Genomic DNA, 21,156 nt, shown 5'->3' on the forward strand with positions numbered 1-21,156 from the left:
GCCCTTAATGGTAAAACAATGCTGGCAAAAAATCAAGGTAGCAAGCACGGGTACAATACTATTTTTCTGAACAATGTCCCCAGGTTGCTGCAAGGGCTCAAACAGGACTATGAGTTTAGGGTCAATAAGGTAATCTACTGGCTTCGGAATCTACGGGGCTGCCTATCGGTTACGTAAGGACATTTCTAATGTCAAACGGTGGAGCCCCCCGGAGACGAATCAAGATATAATTTCCATCGAGTTCTATGACAAGTCCTTGGTTGAGCACCTTATTGCCTTTGATGTACGCACTCACCCACTCAGGGACCAAAAAAAGGGAGGTATTATCCTAGAGTTTGGCATAGACGATGCATACCAGGTTACAGCTAATGGCTACTTGGCCCACAATTCTACTATAAATCAACGTGGGTGTGTTGAGCCCACCCTGACCAAGTCTGTATGAATGTCCACAGCCCAAGAAGTATTTATTGGGGGTAACCTAGAGGAGCCATCTTTGACCAGCCCGAACAGTCTTACTATCAACAAGTCAACTCTAGAGGATGTCCCACAGACACTTAGGGGGTCATTACAACATTGGCAGTAAAAGCCGCTTACCGCCGTGCAGAAGACCACCAACACACCGCCGCGGCCGTGGAATTCCGCCACAGCTATTATGATCCACATCTCAGAATCTGACAAAATTCAGACACCCACACAAGTCCGCCACACCAAAGGTCAGTGATAAACTGGCGAAAACAAAACCTCCACCATCAAGCCAACAGAAAAACGCCCACACTATCATGACTCATGCGCTCAAAATACACACACATATACAAAACACCACCACATTGGACAATTCGAAATACACATACCTGATACACATACACACACCACTCCTACAAACCCAATACAATATAAAACACACACCCACATCACCCACAAACCCCTAAGACCACAATTACAGAGAGAAGGCCCGAGAGAGACACCACCATCAACAAACTAGCATCCACAGGCACAGAACACCATCACCCACACAACTTCCATGCACAAAACACCACACACCACTACATATCACCACACTTATCACCACACACACCACCCCACACATCACCTACACCACCCCATGGCACGGCAAAGACAGCCCAGGTTCTCGGAGGAGGAGCTCAGGGTCATGGTGGAGGAAATCGTCTGGGTAGAGCCACAGCTATTTGGATCCCAGGTGCAGCACACCTCAATTGCTAGGAAGATGGACCTACGGGGGAAGGTGAGTTCCGTGGTCTCAAGACACCACCAGGCGGTTCAGCGGACAGGCGGTGGACCCCCACCTCCCCACCCACTAGTAACAACATGGGAGGAGCAGGTCTTGGCGATTCTACATCCTGAAGGCCTCGCAGAAGTCAGTGGAGGAATGGACTCTGGTAAGTCAAATCATAACTATTACATCCCCCACCCTACCTGTATGCTATCACATACCCCCACCCTCGCCCCCACCCCTATCACTCCAACTCCTCACAAATGTACCAATATCACAAACCACACATTCCAACGCCAAGCCCTGCATGCAACAACAACGCAAGGACACCCATCACTAAAGCATGCCCACTGCACATACCCATACACCCCCCTAAACCATCATCACACAAGCTCACACACAGGAATGCCAGCATTGGTGTACACGGTCACCCACCCATTGCACACCATGACACACACACATGCAATAATCATGCCTTTCCACCCCTGCAGGACCACTACCCAACATCACAAGACAGGAGGGTCCAGACATGTCCACTCCACCCACAGAAGAGGCCCACAGTGATGACAGCACCTCTGTCCACCTGGATCTAGATGACCAGCCCGGACCATTGGGGACCTCGGGACAGTCGGTTCCCCTCACACAGGCACAGGCCACCACAGACCTTCCCCCCTCAGGAAACACCAGCACAGCACCCACCCAGTGGGCCCATACCTCCGTCCCCTGGAGACGTCAATCAGCTGTGTGTCCACCACTACAGAGAACCCAGGATAACCCACCACCCCAACAACAACAGGGACCTTGGGGCAGTGGTAGTGGGCACACAGTCCAGGGGACAGAGGCCCAGGAACACAGGGGAACTGGGAGGGCTGCTGTGCGACAGGGGGCAGACAGGCAAAGGGAACCCACTCTCCACGAGGCCCTCTCCTCCATCATGGGAGCCTACCAAAACTCCCAGGAGACGATGGCAACGGTACTGGCCAAGTTTCAGGAGACCCAGCGGATGCAGGAGGAACAGTATTTGGGGGTCAGGGAGGAACTCAGAACCATCAGCTCCGCCCTGGGCACCATCGTAGGGGTGCTGAAGGAAGTACTCAACACCAGGAGGGACACTGTGGCACTACAATGAGCCCCTGAAACTAGCATGGACGATGAACTGCCCACCACCTCCGCCGGCGCTAGTGGACAGGAGGCACCGCCACAAGACCACCAGAGTAGAATAGGGATTCACCACACCAGCACCCCATCCCCTGCAGATAGAGAACCACCCCGCAAACGGTCCCTGAGATCCAGGAACAAGATAGAGCATGATGCCAAAACCCCCACCAAGAAATGAGACCACCCTGATTGTCATCCCACTGTCCCACTTTGTCACCCTGTCCATATTGAAACTTCCCCAGCTCCACTTCCTCTGCACATTTGGGCAATGCACCTGTGAGACTAATAGACTGGACTCTGCCATGGACACTCCTCCGCCATCACCCCTCATCATTTAACTTCCCCCTCCAATATTTTGTATTTAAATAAACACACCTAAAGCACCAAAAGATCTGGAGTCTGTCTGTGATTTCGAAATAGTGTATTTTCAATTACAGTGACAAAATGTTCTTGAAATAGCAATGTCAACATACCTATGTCACACAGCTCTAGTCCATGAGGAATCTAAGCAGATGACACACGTTGGGACCCACACCTATGAAACCGTAAGGGAAAGTGACAGCTCAGTGACCATACACTGGGTGAAAACGACAGACAGGATAGAGGTAGAAATGTAAAAGTACATGTAGTAGGCAGGAATGTATTCTCACCTGTGTTTCACTGGAAATATTGCTGGATCACTGAGTCCCTGTTCTGCATGTCTTCTTCCTCTGCTTCCTCCAAATCACTGTCCACAGGCTCCACAGCTGCCACATCACCGCCATGTGGACCATCCTCCTGCAGAAAAGGCACATGTCGTCGCAAAGCTAAGTTGTGAAGCATACAGCAGGCCACGATGATCTGGCACACCTTCTTTGGTGAGTAGAATAGGGATTCACCTGTCATATGCAGACTCCTGAACCTGGCCTTCAGGAGGCCGAAGGTCCGCTCGATCACCTTCCTAGTTCGCCCATGGGCTTCATTGGTGCGTTCCTCTGCCCTTGTCCTGGGATTCCTCACTGGGGTCAGTAGCCATGACAGGTTGGGGTAACCAGAGTCACCTAATAGCCACACACAGTGCCTCTGGATTTGACCCATCACATAAGGGATGCTGCTATTCCGCAGGATGTAGGCGTCATGCACTGAGCCAGGGAACATGGCATTCACATGGGAGATGTACTGGTCGGACAAACATACCATCTGTACATTCATGGAATGATAACTCTTCCGGTTCCTGTACACCTGTTCAATCCTGTGGGGGGGGGGGACCAAAGCCACATGGGTCCCATCAATGGCACCTATGATGTTGGGGATATGTCCAAGGGCATAGAAGTCACCTCCACCTGAGGGAAAACGATGTAGCTCCGCATGTGTTTCAGCAGGGCAGACAACACTCTGGACAATACGTTGGAAAACATAGGCTGGGACATCCCTGATGCCATGGCCACAGTTGTTTGAAAAGACCCACTTGCAAGGAAATGGAGCACTGATAGCACCTGCACTTGAGAGGGGATTCCTGTGGGATGGCGGATTGCTGACATCAGGTCAGACTCCAACTGGGTACACAGTTCCTGGATTGTGGCACGGTCAAACTTGTATGTGATAATCAAATTTCGTTCCTCCATTGTCAACAGGTCCACCAGCGGTCGGTACACCAGAGGATTCTGCCATCTCCTCACATGTTCCAGTGGACGGTGCCTATGAAGGACAACAGCGAGCACAGAGTCAAACAACTCAGAGGTATGTACCCACAGTCTACACAGAACACCAATCATACACAAAATGTGGCCTGTATGTGTGTTGAGACTAGGCCTAGGTATGTGTGACGCAGTTGGTAATCAGGCCATGTGGGCCCCTGAAATGGCAGCTGCCTGACCTGTAAAGTGGGACAATGGGATGTGAGGTAACTGCGCTGGTGTTGTACACCGTCGCGGTAGGCGGTCGAAGACCGCGGCACAATGCTGCATTGGTTAACATTGGACCCTATGGTTCCCAGGAGCCAATGACGATGGACGCCGGCGGTCATGGTAAGCACCGCCGCGGACGTGACCGCCATTTTCTATCTGTATAATCACTCGATACCTGATCTTCGACAGGAGAGGACCTACACTGCAAGTGCTGTTGTGACCTCGGTCTGGAAGAGACAATGGCTTGTGCGTCTCGGGAAAGGGCCCCTGCCTTCACATCGGAGGAGTTGGAGAAGCTCGTCGATGGGGTCCTCCCCCAGTACACGCTACTCTACGGTCCTCCAGACCAAAAGGTAAGTACACAGGGAGCATGTTGTATGGGCTATGCCTGTGTGGAGAGGGCTGGTTGTAAGAAGGAAGGGGGCAGAGTTCTGCATGCATTGAAAACGGTGGGTGCATGTGCAACATGGCAAGGGTAGGGATGGGGGCCACTCACTTTGACGGCGCAGTTGGTAATGACTTCTCTTCTTCCCCTGTACATTTCATGTAGGTCAGCGCCCACCAGAAGAAGGATATTTGGTGTGCCATCTCCAAGGACGTCCTGACCCTGGGGGTCCACCACAGACGGAGCACCCACTGCCGGAAAAGATGGGAGGACATTCGCCGCTGGAGCAAGAAGACGGCTGAGGCTCAACTGGGGATGGCCTCCCAACGTGGGAGGGGTGCCCGTCAAACCATGACCCCCCTGATGTTCCAGATCCTGGCGGTGCCCTACCCAGAGTTGGATGGGCGCTTGAGAGCATCACAGCAGACACAAGGGGGTGAGTACACTCTCATTCTGCTGACTTTGCGCGCAGTGGAGGTGTCTGGGTGGGGGAGTAGGGCTGTGGGTTTCCCTAGGCCAGGGCGAGTTCCTTAGGCTAGGCCCCTCCGAAAGGCATGGCTCTGTGGCCCCCCACCCCACCTCTGTAGAGTGCCAAGTACAGCTATTCATGCACCTGTGTCATCTATGTGTGCAGATGTCGTCCATAGCCTTGTAGGCCATTTCCCATGAATTGCACTGTAGAGCCCAACAGCGCAACGTAGTGCAGGGGGCTTCAGTGTCTGTCTTGTCCGCCAACGGTAGAGGTAATCCATGCACTCAACATGTCTTTCTTCTGTCCCTCCCCCTTTTTTTGTGGTCTCCCTGTTCTTGTGTGCATTAGCATCATCAGACGGAGAAGCAGTGGCACTGGAGCACGAGGGACCTGCATCCCACATGGCCATGGAGGGCCACACTACAGACTCAGAATACACCAGTGGGACGGAGGGCGAGGGGAGCACCACGGCGGGGACAGGAGCTGAAACCAGCGACACGGACTCGTCCTCCGATGGGAGCTCCCTTGTGGTGGCGGCAACATCTGTGCCCCCGCATCTACAGGTACAGCCGCCACCCCCCCTACCAGCACCGCCCTCCCAGCAGCCCCTCAGCCTTCGCCCCGTGCCCGCTCACCCAGGAGGGTGGGCATCACCTTCGCACCAGGCACCTCAGCCCCTTCCCCTGTCACCCCTGCTGCCCTCATTGAGGAGGCCATTGACCTCCTCAGGTCCCTCACTGTTGGGCAGTCTACCATTTTGAATGCCATCCAGTGTGTAGAAAGGTAGTTTCAACAAACCAATGCATTCCTGGAGGGCATTGATTCTGGTAAGACGGCCCTTCACCGAGCCTTTCAAACTCTGGCCTCAGCACTGATGGCAGCCATTGTCCCTGTGTCTAGCCTCCCCCCTCCAACTTCCTCCACCCATAACCCAATCCCCTGTACCTCTGTCTATCCCAAGCACACCATCAGACCAGCCTGCACACACCTCACCACACAAGGGAAGCTCAGGCAAACATAAGCACCACACATCCCACAGGCACTCATGCAAGCATCACACACATACAGACACACCAACATCCACTGCCTCCACTGTGTCCCCCTCCTCATCATCTCCCTCCTCCCTCCCAGTCTCGTCTAGACTCACACCTGCATGCACTACCTCTACAGCCACTATGTCCCGCACCAGCACACCCACCAGCACACCCCGCTCACGTGCAGTCACCACCCCACTACCATTCATACGTCCCCTGCGTCCTCTCCCAGTGTGTCTGTGACGCCCCCTCCGAAGATACACAAATGCAGGCACACACCCACCCAACAGCCATCCACCTCACAACAGCCTCCAGCGCATGCACCTGCACCCAAAGCCGCAAAACGTACACCTCCTACAACCACCACCTCTTCCTCCACTCCCAAACCCCCTCCAGCTACCTGCCCCAGTGTGTCCAAGCAACTTTTCCTGTCCAGCCTTAACCTATTTCCCACCCCCCGTCCAACTCATAGGTCCCGAACTTGCACCTCAGCCACAGCATCTCCGGGACCAGTGGGGCCTGTGGTCACAGGTATGTGGAGTGCACCAGCCACCTGGACAGCCAGTGTGGCACGGAGCCACAGCACAGCCATTCCCCACCTGTGAAGCACCAGAAGTTGGCCAGTGCCCGGCGGGAGAGGGGGAAGACTCCAGCCACCGAAGCCGCTCCCAGGGGTCGCGGTGGGAGTGTGGACTAAGCTCTGACTCCTCCCAAGGTGGGGAAGAGCCACAAGAAACCCAGCAAGTCTGGGAGGAGCACCACGGCGGAGAAGACCGCCATCATCCCCGCAGCCCAGGAGGCCACCGCCAGCCCCATCCTCGCTGCACAGGAGGCCAGCGACAGGCCCATCCTCGCTGCACAGGAGGCCACCGCCAGCCCCTTCCTCGCTGCCCAGGAGGGCCCCACCAGCCACAGCCCAGCTGCCCAGGAGGGCCCCACCAGCCCCAGCCCAGCTGCCCAGGAGGGCCCCGCCAGCCACTGCCCAGCTGCCCAATGAAGGACCGCCAGCCCCAGCCCAGCTGGGCAATGAAGGACCGCCAACTCAGGCACAGCTGAACAGGGCACCGGCAACTCAGGCACCACTGAAAAGGGCACCGTCAACTCAAGCACCGCTGAACAGGGCACCGCCAACTCAAGCACTGCTGAACAGGGCACCGCCAACTCAGGCACCGCTGAACAGGGCATCGTCAACTCAAGCACCGCTGAACAGGGCACCGCCAACTCAGGCACCGCTAAACAGGGCACCGCCAACTCAGGCACTGCTGAACAGGGCACCGCCAACTCAAGCACCACTGAACAGGGCACCGCCAACTCAGGCACCGCTGAACAGGGCACTGCCAACTCAGGCACCGTTGAACAGGGCACCGCCAACTCAGGCACTGCTGAACAGGGCACCGCCAACTCAAGCACTGCTGAACACGGCACCGCCAACTCAGGCACCGCTGAACAGGGCACCGCCAACTCAAGCACCGTTGAACAGGGCACCACCAACTCAAGCACCGCTGAACAGGGCACCGCCAACTCAGGCACTGCTGAACAGGGCACCGCCAACTCAAGCACCGCAAGCCCATAAGCGTCAGGGGCACCGACGCAACTGGGACCATCATGGGTTGCCTGATGCACTCTGGGCACCAGTCCCCCTCCAGAACCAGTGGAGACATGCATCCACTCCGACTGTCCTTCACAGGATGAAGCACTCTGGGCACCAGTCCCCCTCCAGAACCAGTGGAGGCATGCATCCACTCCGTCTGTCCTTCGCAGGATGAAGCACTCTGGGCACCTGTCCCCCTCCAGAACCAGTGGAGACATGCATCCACTCCGTCTGTCCTTGGCAGGATGAAGCACTCTGGGCACCAGTCCCCCTCCAGAACCAGTGGAGACATGCATCCACTACCTCTGTCCTTGGCAGGAGGAAGCACTCTGGGCACCAGTCCCCCTCCAGAACCAGTGGAGACATGCATCCACTACCTCTGTCTTTCGCAGGATGAAGCACTCTGGGCACCAGTCCCCCTCCAGAACCAGTGGAGACTTGCATCCACTCCGTCTGTCCTTCACAGGATGAAGCACTTTGGGCACCAGTCCCCCTCCAGAACCAGTGGAGACATTAATCCACTACCTCTGTCCTTGGCAGGATGAAGCACTCTGGGCACAAGGCCCCCTCCAGAACCAGTGGAGAAAGGAATCTACCTGAGAGACTGTGGCTTTGCACTCCCCAGGATGAGGCAGTGGGCAAACCACCCACTGTAGATACTTGAGAGACTGTGGCTTTGCACTTCCCAGGATTGAACAGTGGGCAAATCACCCACTGTAGAGACTTGAGAGACTGTGGCTTTGCACTCCGCAGGATTGAACAGTGGGCAAATCACCCACTGTAGAGACTTGAGAGACTGTAGCTTTGCACTCCCCAGGATGAAGCAGTGGGCAAGCCACCCACTGTAGAGACTTGAGAGACTGTGGCTTTGCACTCCCCAGGATTGAACTGTGGGCAAACCACCCATGTAGAGACTTGAGAGACTGTGGCTTTGCACTCCCCAGGATGAAGCAGTGGGCAACCCACCCACTGTAGAGACTTGAGAGACTGTGGCTTTGCACTCCCCAGGATACATCATTGGGCATGGAGCTCCCTTGTGGATCTGGCATTGTGCACTCATCCGGCTGAGGTGCCCCCCCTTCCCATCCCCCTGAGGTGCCTGTTGTATTTATATCTGATGCCCCTGCAGTGTTGTCTCTGTTTTGATCTGGTATCGTGTGTGGGCCTCGCCCATGCATTTTGGGCCCAGTGGTCCACGGACTATAAATGGTGCAATACCTGGACCACTATTCTTGCATTCTTTGCATTCTTCCAGGGGGTTGGGGGTGTTACTATGATTTATAGATATGTATTAGTGTGTGTGTTGTAGTGGGTGAGGGTGGGGGTGGGGGTGTTGCGTGTGTGTGTCCCTGTTTTTTGCCTCCCCCCTCCCCTGTGTCATAGGTGCAGTACTCACCGTGGTCTTCACTGCCGGCGTTGGTGCTCCTGGTACAGGAGCAGGAAGAGTATCGTGGGTAGGATTTGGAGTTCTGGGTCCATGGTGTCGTCGTTCCTCATGGAGTGTGTAGAGGTGAGTGTTTTCCCTTCGAAATTCCTGTTTCCGCCGTGTTTTTATCCGCGGTGAATCCGCCCCTGAAAAGGTGGCGGATTGGTAGGTTGTGATACTGTGGGCGGTACTTTGTCTTCCACCTGTCTGTTGGCGGTGACCGCCAAGCTGTTTGTCTGTACCGCCGTGGCGGTCGGGGTGTTAAAGTGGCTATCTTTGTTGGCTGTTTCTGCCACGGTCGTAATTCCAATTTTTTTACCGCCGGCCTGTTGGCTGTCTTACCGCCGCTTTAACACCGACGGCCAGGGTTGTAATGACCACCTTAGTGTTATACCTGTTATTAGTGGGTTAGCAATATTGTCATGGAACTTAGCTGGCATTGGGAGGAAATTGGATGACATGGATTGGTGCTTATATGTAAACACCCAAGATATATGCCTCTTCCACGAAACTTGGGTTGAGGACATGATCACCATTGATGGGTTTCTTTCCTTTGACATACCTGCCCAACCATCTGAAAAGGTGTTAGGTTGTGCAAAAGGGGGGTTGCTAATCCTATTGAACAAAAGATTGCAATGTGAATATAAGATCTTACAATTTGACTGTCTTGATTTGATGGGGCTGCAAATATCGTTCCAGCAGAATTTTAATATAACCCTCATTAATGTTTATGCTCGATCTGTTTCACGTGGAGTTGAATCCCAGACCCTAATCCAGCTCCTCGACTCCTTAGATACCATTCAATCTACATCCTACTTGATTATAGCTGGGGATGTAAATTGTACCTTTGAACCATTGGTACTTAGTGGCCTAACGGAGGAGGAGGATCAAATATGGGGATTGCACAACTGAATTCTGATCACTTTGGCCCTCATACCCGTGTATCGGCCCAGCTGGCTTCCCTATGTCTGAAGCATGGCTTTAGGGCCTGCAACGGCCGTATGCCCTCCGACCCGAACATTGCACCCACATTTAAGCGAGGCACAATCACAAGTGTAATCGATTTTTTCTTAGTTGGTGTAAGATTGTGGCCCCAGCTTAGAGATATGAAGGTGGATCTCAGATGTGAGAGTGATCATTCTCCGCTGGTACTGTCTATTTCTGGGGATGTATTTTGTAGAACTGCTAACAATCAAGCTACTATTGCCCCTACTCCCGCTGTGAAGAATTCATCCATGAAGGTTAGGTGGCCAAAGGTGGCGTCGAACCCCTACTTGTTACATGAGATTTACTCATCCCTTTTAGATAATCTGGCACCTTACCAAGACTACAATCTTAAAGATATTCCCATTCTTCGCATACATAAAATCATGATTGTCAAACTCCAGAATATCTTCTACAGGAAGGTTGGGGCAAGTCTAAAAGGAGGGACCTCGGCAAACAATACTTGGTTTGATTAATCATGTTCCAGGGCTAAGACAGGGGTAAAAAATGCTATTATGAAAAGGACCTTAGGGGATATTCAGCAAGCCAGACCCATATACAAGGAGTCCATTTCAAAAGCAAAAAAATCCTGGGAGCACTCAATTTGGCAGGAGTTGCTAGATGCAACAGAATCTAAGAGAGAAAGGGGGCAGGACAAGTTTAACGAATCATATACAACCAGAAAGATTAATATAAAACACATATAAAACACATTACTATATGTCCTACCTTAACCATACACTGCACCATGCCCTTGGGCCTACCGAGAGCCTACCTTAGGGGTGTCTTACATGTAAGAAAATGGAAGGTTTAGGCCTGGCAAGTGGCTACACTTGCCAAGTCGAATTTACAGTTAAAACTGCATATGAATGGATGAATAACCAATTTTAAACCTCTTTTTTCATTTTTCGATGGTGACTTACAGCACCCTTGAACCTTTTTAAGTCACTATCTTAAAAAATTTGGCTGAGAGCCCCCACCTCGGGGTGCCCACTAGGCATTGCAGAGCCAGCCTAATGAGGAGCTAATCCCGATGATGATGCTAGTCATCCATTAGGATGCTTGAGGGTTCTCGCTCCTGAAATTACGGGTCTCTCCTGTCTTTATTTTCCACATATTTATTTCCTTGGAACATTGTACTTATATTTAGTTACTACTGTTGGGAGACTGTACACTGGACCATTAACACTCCCGGTCCCTTTCTTTTGTTGTTAGTATGGTCTAATATAGTAGGAAGAATGAAAGGATGATTGAATAATAGCTTGAATGGATAAACAAGGGAGCTCTTCTGGAAAGGGGCATGCTGCTCACCTACTCCACATACTTTGTTTTACTATTATCAAAGCTACGGTTCAAAGTGTGTTTTTTTAAATTTGTGTTCTAATCACTTGACTCACTGCATTTGTTAAGTGAGGTAAATATGTATCCCATCCATTATTATCCATCAACCCCCCTCCCTGCCCATGGCACTTTGTCATCCATGACCAAAGAAGTGCAGCATGGTTCAATTTGTGACTGGAATGTTGACTGTGCAATGTGAGTCTCCTTCAGTAAAAGCATCATTTTCAAAGTTTTCAATGCATTGCAAACTGAACACACAAGGTGCATTTCCCTTTGCCCACTCAGTCATCTCTTAGCACTTCACGCCTTTATTCTTTCCTCAGTTCTTCCATCCAAGCCTACCAAAAAAATTGAAAAATGTATTCTTGTCATGTGCCACAATTTTATAGCCATGTGAAGTGGTTCCAAAATATATTTCATGACTTCCCATAACAGATTTATTTTATGCCTGTTCAGATTTTTCCCTTCACACTTTCATCTACATAGTGTCTGAATAAGCCAAAGTTTAGAAACATGATGAATCCATAATCAGTGACACCCCTCGATTCTATAGCAAAGGTTCTACCTGCCTGCCTAATCCCTCCACCTTACTTGCAGTAGAGTAAGTCAAGTTTCCTTTCCTTACTGCCAAAGAAATTCATTTCTTGTAAATAATTGGTGGTGGTGGTGGGTGAGGCCCAGTAAGTGCCTGATTTTATTTCATGTTGGTGTAAGGGATACTCTGTGACAAACGTGCCATTTACAATCTTTATATGTGACGTTTGTGATGTAGTTTATTTATTATTCATCTGCCTCTTTGGAGTCTGGATAGAACCAGAGATGTATTTGTAGAAGAGCTGGGTCCTTGGAATTAAATATAGATAATTGCCAACTAGATCTGCCCCAGCCCCAGACAGCAGCAAATACCAGAAGCACTAGCAAGCATGCCTCCATTAATTTGACACAACAATTTGTACTCCATAGTACAGAATGTCTTACACATAAATGAAAAGTAATTGATTTGTATTTTTCCACAAACAGTGTCTGTTTAGTTTCTAAAAAATCTGGTGTTATTCTGCCTTAATTCTTTTCTACCTGACAGTCAGTGTTTTTTATGTGAGGCATGTGTGGGTAACCACTTCAAATTAAAATTCCAATATCTCTAGGGGACCAGCAATGTACTGCTACTGTGCCACCCACAACTTACTTTGAAATGCGTGTTTGCTCAGAAAATTGTTTACAATTTGTATTTTTTATTATTTTGTTTTTTTTTACATAGCTACTCCTTCTGGTTAACCAGCATCACCCACCAGCCAGGAGATGGCAGCCAGACTGCAGTGGCAGAGGCTGGAGACTATACAGGCTGAATACCAGCGGCTGTTGGTCCTGGAGAATAAAGAGGTAGAAATAGCTGCCTCTGGTCCAGTACTCAGTTCAGCAGCATGCCAGCCCCAGCCTCCCTGTGATTACATTACCTGTGCTACAGCCAGCTGTCAGGGGGCCTGTATGCACCTGTTGCAACCCCCTTCCACTTTGATAGCGCATTACTCCACTGCATCCTACAGGGGATGGATTGCATGGTGAGCTGGCTCACCAGAATTGAGCAGAGCCTGGACCACCTCCGGAACCAAATAGACAATGCCATTCTAGGCCCTTCATTTCATTTTTGATTCGGTGGGAGAGACTTGACATGAGTAAAGAGGGTGGTGAGGGAGATGGGAATAAATTTCACTTTCGACTTTTGTTGGACTTAATGAGAATAGGGTTACTTGTTTGGGGACAGGGTTGGGCCTGTTGTGGGTAGAATGGGTGGGTTTTCTATTTGTTAAAAGGAAAAGGTGATATTTTACATCATTTATGCCTCAAATTTTCATTTTGATGTTTCCGTTTGCACTGCTGTCTTTTAGTGTAGCCTTTTTTTCAAATCTGCTAAAAAAGATTATGAGGGTCATTACAACCCTGGCGGTCCAAGACCGCCAGGGCTGTTTTGACGGAAGCACCGCCAACAGGCTGGCGGTGCATTCCGGGTCATTACGACCCCAGCGGTTCTAATCCGCCAGGGCAGCGCTGCTAGCAGCGCTGCCCAGGGGATTACGAGTCCCCCTATCACCAGCCTTTTCCTGGCGGTTTGAACCGCCAGGAAAAGGCTGGCGCTACAGAGAGTTAGTGAGTCATATATTTTATCATAACTTTAGGAAGACTAAGACCAGACTATCACAATTACAGTATTTGACACACAACAAAGAAGACCTGAAAACAAAAACTAGCAATATCAACTTTTTCTGAGCAATAGGGATTAGTATTTAAAAACTAAACTTAGGAAATGAAGTCCTCAAGCCAGGAGAAGTGGGTTCAAAGTCAGGAGTGGTTGGACAAGGTTACATTTTTATGCAACACACAACACAAGTCCTTAATGATTCTGTGGATGGAGCCGATGTGGAATATTGTTCAGGTAATAGACTATGCAGTGAGTTGGTGTTGCTCCCACCACATCTGCTCCAGTAAGTTTGTGATCCATTTATGCTGTAAAATTATGTCACACCTCAATGAATCAAACAGCTCAGGGAAATAGGGTTAGGAGTTCAATGAATGGATAGGAAAAGGGATTTGGGGAAAGGTGTGACAAACACAACTATTACACAAAGAAACCACAACAACATTAATTGCAGTACTGAGCAGCACACCATCATCAATCTGTTGAGGAAGGAATTTAAATGCATTGCAAACAGTCCTTCTGCCCCAGAGAGGCCAAGATAGTGTACCTCTAAATGTAAGATATTCTATGTTTGCAAAATACAAATTATGGAGGATTGAAGTTAGCCCACCAAGTTCTAAAAATGATGATTGCTGAAAGGAAAATGATACTGTATTGCCAAATTGAGTGTTGCATTTCCATTCTTCTTGGAATGCCCGTCAATCTTGGGTGCCTGGCTGAACATGTCCGGTGGGTAAGCTGGAGTGTTGACCTTTCACAAAGTTTTGTTCGTGCAGGAAAGGGCTGGGTGAAGGCCTGCATATTGAAAAAGAGCAACTGTATCATAGAATCAAGGAAAAGGACAAAAGAAATCAAGAAAAGCTTCATGGGGAGTCAGGAGGGCATCAAGAAGACTCAGAGGCAGAGCAAGAACATAATGAGGATTTTTCAAGTTTGAGTCAGCAATGCAGCAAACACACACTCAGCAGCATTACCTATATCAACACACTTCTCTCTAGTCCACAAAGCTCAGTGAGTACTAGGCCTCAGAGTCTTTGCCACCCTTGTGGTTTCTATTTGAAGTTGATAACTTTCTCCTTCTCACTGTTGATTTAGTCTCACTCTATCTTTCTCCTCCTCCTCCTGATTCTGAGTAACTCTGTTCCAGTCCCAAACTGAGCGAGGTAGACCTGTATAGCGCACTGCTGTTGAAGAACAAATAGAGAAACACAATTGGAGTATTGTGTGTAGATTTGTGTTTGGTAAGTAAAGTGACTGGTCCAATCTCCGAAGAACCAGAAAAAAAAAACTGGATCCTGCAGGTAAATTTGCTAAGTTTGAAAAGCCAATCACTTCCAGGAAAAAAATGATCACTTATCAGCCCCCAAACATTGCAAGTTGTCAAAATCAAGTATACACATTTGTTAACTCCCTCCCTCATGGTCAGCCACCATATACATCACCAATCATCACTCACAATCACTCAATATATCACAAATCATTGGTGCAATATTTAGTAGTTACCCCTTCCAATCTAAACACGGTTGTTGATACAAAATATTATCTCTTCTTTGATGGTAGGAACACATTGAAATTTGGCTCTGGCTTTCTTTTAGTCAATGATCTTCTTGGGCAGCAATGGTAGGTGATATGAAAAAAGGATAGGCAATGGCAGTGGCAATGTTGACCCGAGGGTAGGTCACTCCCCCTGCTGCTGCAGCTCCACCAGCCCAGGCTCCTTACACCTCCTAGCAAGACCTGCTAAAACAGTAAGTACTCCGCACGCCCAGCACCTTGCCCAGCCTCGCGCTACTCACCACTCCTTTTCCTGTACTTCTGTCTTCTGCCTTCCGCTCTCTCCTTCAACCTCTCTCCGCACCTCTGCTGTCCATTTCCCTTAACTCTCTGCTCCTCTTCTGCAGCCCACTTGCTGCGTGTTCTGCTCCTCCTCAGCCCCGCTTCTCTTCCTCTCCGCATTCTCTTCCTGCTTTGCTCTTCATCTGTGTTCTTCTTTCTCCTCTGCACCCCGACCTGCGTGTTCTTTCTTCTTTCTTCATCTGTGTTCTTCATCTGTGTTCTTCTTTCTCCTCTGCACCCCGACCTGTGTGTTCTTTCTTCTTTCTTCATCTGTGTTCTTCGTTTTCCTCTGCACCCCAACCTGCGTGTTCTTTCTTCTTTCTTCATCTGTGTTCTTCATCTGTGTTCTTCTTTCTCCTCTGCACCCCGACCTGCGTGTTCTTTCTTCTTTCTTCATCTGTGTTCTTCTTTCTCCTCTGCACCCCGACCTGCGTGTTCTTCTCCTCTTCTGTACTTTTCTCTGCGTGTTCCTTTTCTTCCTCTGTGGCCTCTCCTCATCTTCTGGATGCTTCCCCTCTGCTTCTCAGGTCTCTCCTCTTCTGCTTGACTCTTCTTCTTGACTCTTCTCTCTTCTCTCTTGACTCTTCTCTCCTCTTCTTCTTTACTCTTCTTCTTGACTCTTCTCTCTTGACTCTTCTCTCCTCTTCTTCTTTACTCTTCTCTCTTTACTCTTCTCTCTTTTCCTCTTCTCCTCTTCTGTTCTTCCTGACTCCCCTCCTCCTCTGTAATCCCCCCTACCCTATCTTTTCTCCCCTCCCCTCTACCTGACCCCCCCACCCTCCGCTTTCCCGCCGCCACCTCCTGCTCGGTCCCGCCCCCCCGCTCCCATTCGTCGCCCCCCTCCCGCCCCCGCCCCCAGCTGACCCCTCCTCCCCTCCTCCTCCCTCTTATGGCGGCCACGCCGCTGGCACGCCAAAGGCAAGCCCGTCTGTGCCCGTCCGCGCCTGGACCGCGCCCTGCATCACGACCCCTGGCCCCCAGCACTCCCAAACCCCTCAGCACCGCTACGACCCCAACACCCTCCACGCCCTCAACCCGGGGCGCTCCAGTACCTGCTTCCAAGCCAACCCTAAACGCACCCATGGACCCTTCGCATGCCTCACCTGCAAACTCACCTTCCACTGCAAAACCACCCCGCCCGCCAGCCCACGCGCCAACAACCACCTCAAATGCATACTGATCAATGCACGCTCCATCCACAAGCACGCCATTGAACTATGGGACCTCCTGGACTCCACCGCACGGGACGTCGCCTTCATCACTGAGACCTGGATGAATGCCTCTTCAGCCCCCGACATCGCCATAGCCATCCCCGACGGCTACAAGATCTCCAGGAGAGACCGCACCAAACAAGTCGGTGGAGGAATCGCCATCGTCTTCAAGGACTCCATCAATGTCACCACCTCCACCGAAGACAACCCCCTTGCCGCTGAACACCTGCACTTCCAGATCCACACTGACCCCAGGACCACCCTCAGAGGAACTCTCATCTACAGACCCCCTGGACCACGCGCCCTCTTCAGCGATTCTATCACTGACTTCATCTCCCCGCACGCCCTTGCCTCGCCGGACTACATCCTCCTCCGTGACCTCAACTTCCACCTGGAACAGAACAACGACCCCAACACCCTGCTCGACAACCTTGGCAACCTCGGTCTCAAGCAACTGGTGAACACCCCCACCCACATCGCCGGACACACGCTCGACCCCATCTTCTCCGCCAACAACCACGTATCCTTCAGCCACTCCTCCGTAATACACTGGACCGACCACAGATGTGTTCACTTCACCTTCCGTCGTGAGACTCGCCACCTCCACACACAACCCATCCCACACAGACATTGGAACAAAATCCCCGCGGAACAGCTTCTCTCCACTCTCAGCAACAACCAACCCACCTTCTCCACCAACCCCAACGACGCAGCCCTCAGCCTCACGCATTGGATCAGCAACTGCGCAGACAACCTCGCACCCCTCAGACGCCCCCCAAGACAGACCAACACCAGGAAACATCTTTGGTTCACAGACACCCTCAAGGAATCTAAAAAAAACTGCCGCACCCTCGAGAAAGCCTGGCGCAAGGATCACACCGCAGAAAACATGTCGGCCCTCAAAAACACCACCCGCGAACACCACCAACTGATCCGCGCCACCAAAAGAACTTCCTTCACTGACAGACTGGACAAGAACACTCACAACAGCAAAGAACTCTTCAACATTGTCAAAGAGCTCTCCAATCCTAACGCTAACGCCAACGCCATCACACCCTCACAAGACCTCTGCAACTCCCTCGCCACCTTCTTCCATCGTAAGATCACCGACCTACATGACAGCTTCGGACACCAGACCCAGCCAACCTCCACAGAACTTACAACCCCAGCCATCAACCTCAACGCCTGGACTCACATCAGCACGGAAGAGACCAAAGCTACCATGAACTCCATCCACTCCGGTTCCCCCTCGGACCCCTGCCCACACTTCATCTTCAACAAAGCCGACGACATCATCGCCCCACATCTCCAGACCATCATCAACAGCTCGTTTGCATCTGCCACCTTACCCAAGAGCTGGAAACACGCAGAAGTCAATGCCCTACTGAAGAAACCTACGGCGGATGCCAGCGACCTGAAGAACTTCCGCCCCATCTCGCTCCTCCCTTTCCCTGCCAAAGTCATAGAGAAGACCGTCAACAAGCAACTTACCAACTTCCTAGAAGAAAACAACCTACTCAACCCCTCTCAGTCAGGCTTCCTAGCCAATCACAGCACAGAAACCGCCCTCATCTCAGTCACAGACGACATCAGAATTCTTATGGACAACGGAGAAACAGTCGCCCTCATCCTCCTCGACCTCTCGGCTGCCTTCGACACCGTCTGCCACCGAACCCTAATATCCCGCCTCCGCTCCACCGGTATCCAAGGACAGGCCCTGGACTGGATCACCTCCTTCCTCTCCAACCGCTCCCAAAGAGTCTACCTCCCACCGTTCCGCTCAGACCCCACCGAGATCATCTGCGGCGTCCCACAAGGCTCCTTGCTCAGCCCGACTCTCTTCAATGTCTACATGAGCCCCCTCGCCGACATCGTACGCAAACACAACATCAACATCACCTCCTACGCCGACGACACTCAGCTGATACTTTCCCTCACCAAGGACCCCACCAGCGCCAAGACCAACCTGCAAGATGGAATGAAAGACGTCGCAGAATGGATGAAACTCAGCCGTCTGAAACTGAACTCAGACAAAACGGAAGTCCTCATCCTCGGAAACACCCCGTCCGTCTGGGACGACTCCTGGTGGCCCACGGCTCTTGGCACCGCACCAACCCCCTCAGACCACGCAAGCAACCTCGGATTCATCCTGGACCCACTTCTCACCATGACCAAACAAGTCAATGCTGTATCATCCTCCTGCTTCCTCACCCTCCGCATGCTCCGAAAGATCTTCCGTTGGATCCCCGCCAATACTAGAAAGACTGTGACCCACGCCCTCGTCATGAGCCGCCTGGACTACGGTAACACCCTATACGCAGGAACCACCACCAAACTCCAGAAGCGTGTGCAGCGAATACAAAACGCCTCCGCCTGCCTCGTCTTCGACATACCCTGCAACAGCCACATCTCCGCCCACCTGAGACACCTGCACTGGTTTCCCGTCAACAAAAGGATCACCTTCCGGCTCCTCACCCACGCACACAAAGCACTCCACAACAAGGGACCCGAATACCTCAACCGTCACTTCAGTTTCGACATGCCCACCCGTCAACTTCGCTCCTCCAACCTCGCACTCGCCGCTGTCCCTCACATCCGCCGCACCACGGCAGGTGGGAAATCCTTCTCCTACTTGGCGGCCAAGACATGGAATTCCCTCCCCACCAACCTCAGGACCACCCAGGACCACCTCGCATTCCGGAGGCAACTCAAGACCTGGCTTTTCGAGCAGCAGTAACCCCCTCCCCCTAGCGCCTGGAGACCCTCACGGGTGAGTAGCGCGCTTTATAAATGTTTTTGATTTGATTTGATTTGTGAGGGAGTGTAGGAAAGTACCATCTTGCCTGGCATGTTACCCCCATATTTCACTGTATATATGTTGTTTTAGGCTATGTGTCACTGGGACCCTGCCAGGCAGGGCCCCAGTGCTCATACATGTGCCCTGTATGTGTTCCCTGTGTGATGACTAACTGTCTCACTGAGGCTCTGCTAACCAGAACCTCAGTGGTTATGCTCTCCCTGCTTTCCAAATTGTCACTAACAGGCTAGTGACCAATTTCACCAATTCACATTGGCATACTGGAACACCCTTATAATTTCCTAGTATATGGTACTGAGGTACCCAGGGTATTGGGGTTCCAGGAGATCCCTATGGGTTGCAGCATTTCTTTTGCCACCCATAGGGAGATCTGACTATTCTTACACAGGCCTGCCAGTGCAGCCTGAGTGAAATAACGTCCACGTTATTTCACAGCCATTTACCACTGCACTTAAGTAACTTATTAGTCACCTATATGTCTAACCTTCACCTGGTGAAGGTTGGGTGCAAAGTTACTTAGTGTGTGGGCACCCTGGCACTAGCCAAGGTGCCCCCACATTGTTCAGGGCAAATTCCCAGGACTTTGTGAGTGCGGGGACACAATATCACACGTGCACTATACATAGGTCACTACCTATGTATAGCGTCACAATGGTAACTCCGAACATGGCCATGTAACATGTCTAAGATCATGGAATTGTCACCCCAATGCCATTCTGGCATTGGGGAGACAATTCCATGATCCCCCGGGTCTCTAGCACAGAACCCGGGTACTGCCAAACTGCCTTTCCGGGGTCTCCACTGCAGCTGCTGCTGCTGCCAACCCCTCAGATAGGTTTCTGCCCTCCTGGGGTCCAGAAAGCCCTGGCCCAGGAAGGCAGAACAAACGATTTCCTCTGAGAGAGGGTGTGACACCCTTTCCCTTTGGAAATAGGTGTGATGGCTGGGGAGGAGTAGCCTCCCCAAGCCTCCGGAAATGCTTTGATAGGCACAAATGCTGCTCATCTCTGCATAAGCCAGTCTACACCGGTTTAGGGATCCCCCAGCCCTGCTCTGGCGTGAAACTGGACAAAGGAAAGGGGAGTGACCACTCCCCTGACCTGCACCTCCCAGGGGAGGTGCCCAGAGCTCCTCCAGTGTGTCCCAGACCTCTGCCATCTCGGAAACAGAGGTGTTGCTGGCACACTGGACTACTCTGAGTGGCCAGTGCTAGCAGGGGACATGAGAAACTCCTTCTGATAGGCTCTTACCTTTCTTACTAGCCTATCCTGCTTCCAAGGTAGCCAAACCTCCTTTTCTGGCTATTTAGGGTCTCTGCTTTGGGGAATTCTTCAGATACCGAATGCAAGAGCTCACCAGCGTTCCTCTGCATCTCCCTCTTCACCTTCTGCCAAAGGATCGACCGCTAACTGCTCAGGACGCCTGCAAAACCGCAACAAAGTAGCAAAGACGACTACTGCAACCTTTTATCGCTTCATCCTGCCGGCTTTCTCAACTGTTTCCTGTGGTGCATGCTCTGGGGGTAGCCTGCCTTCTTTCTGCACCAGGAGCTCTGAAGAAATCTCCAGTGGGTCGACGGAATCTTCCCC

Source organism: Pleurodeles waltl, chromosome 8 (assembly GCF_031143425.1).
Source record: "Pleurodeles waltl isolate 20211129_DDA chromosome 8, aPleWal1.hap1.20221129, whole genome shotgun sequence".
Taxonomy (NCBI): Eukaryota; Metazoa; Chordata; class Amphibia; order Caudata; family Salamandridae; genus Pleurodeles; species Pleurodeles waltl.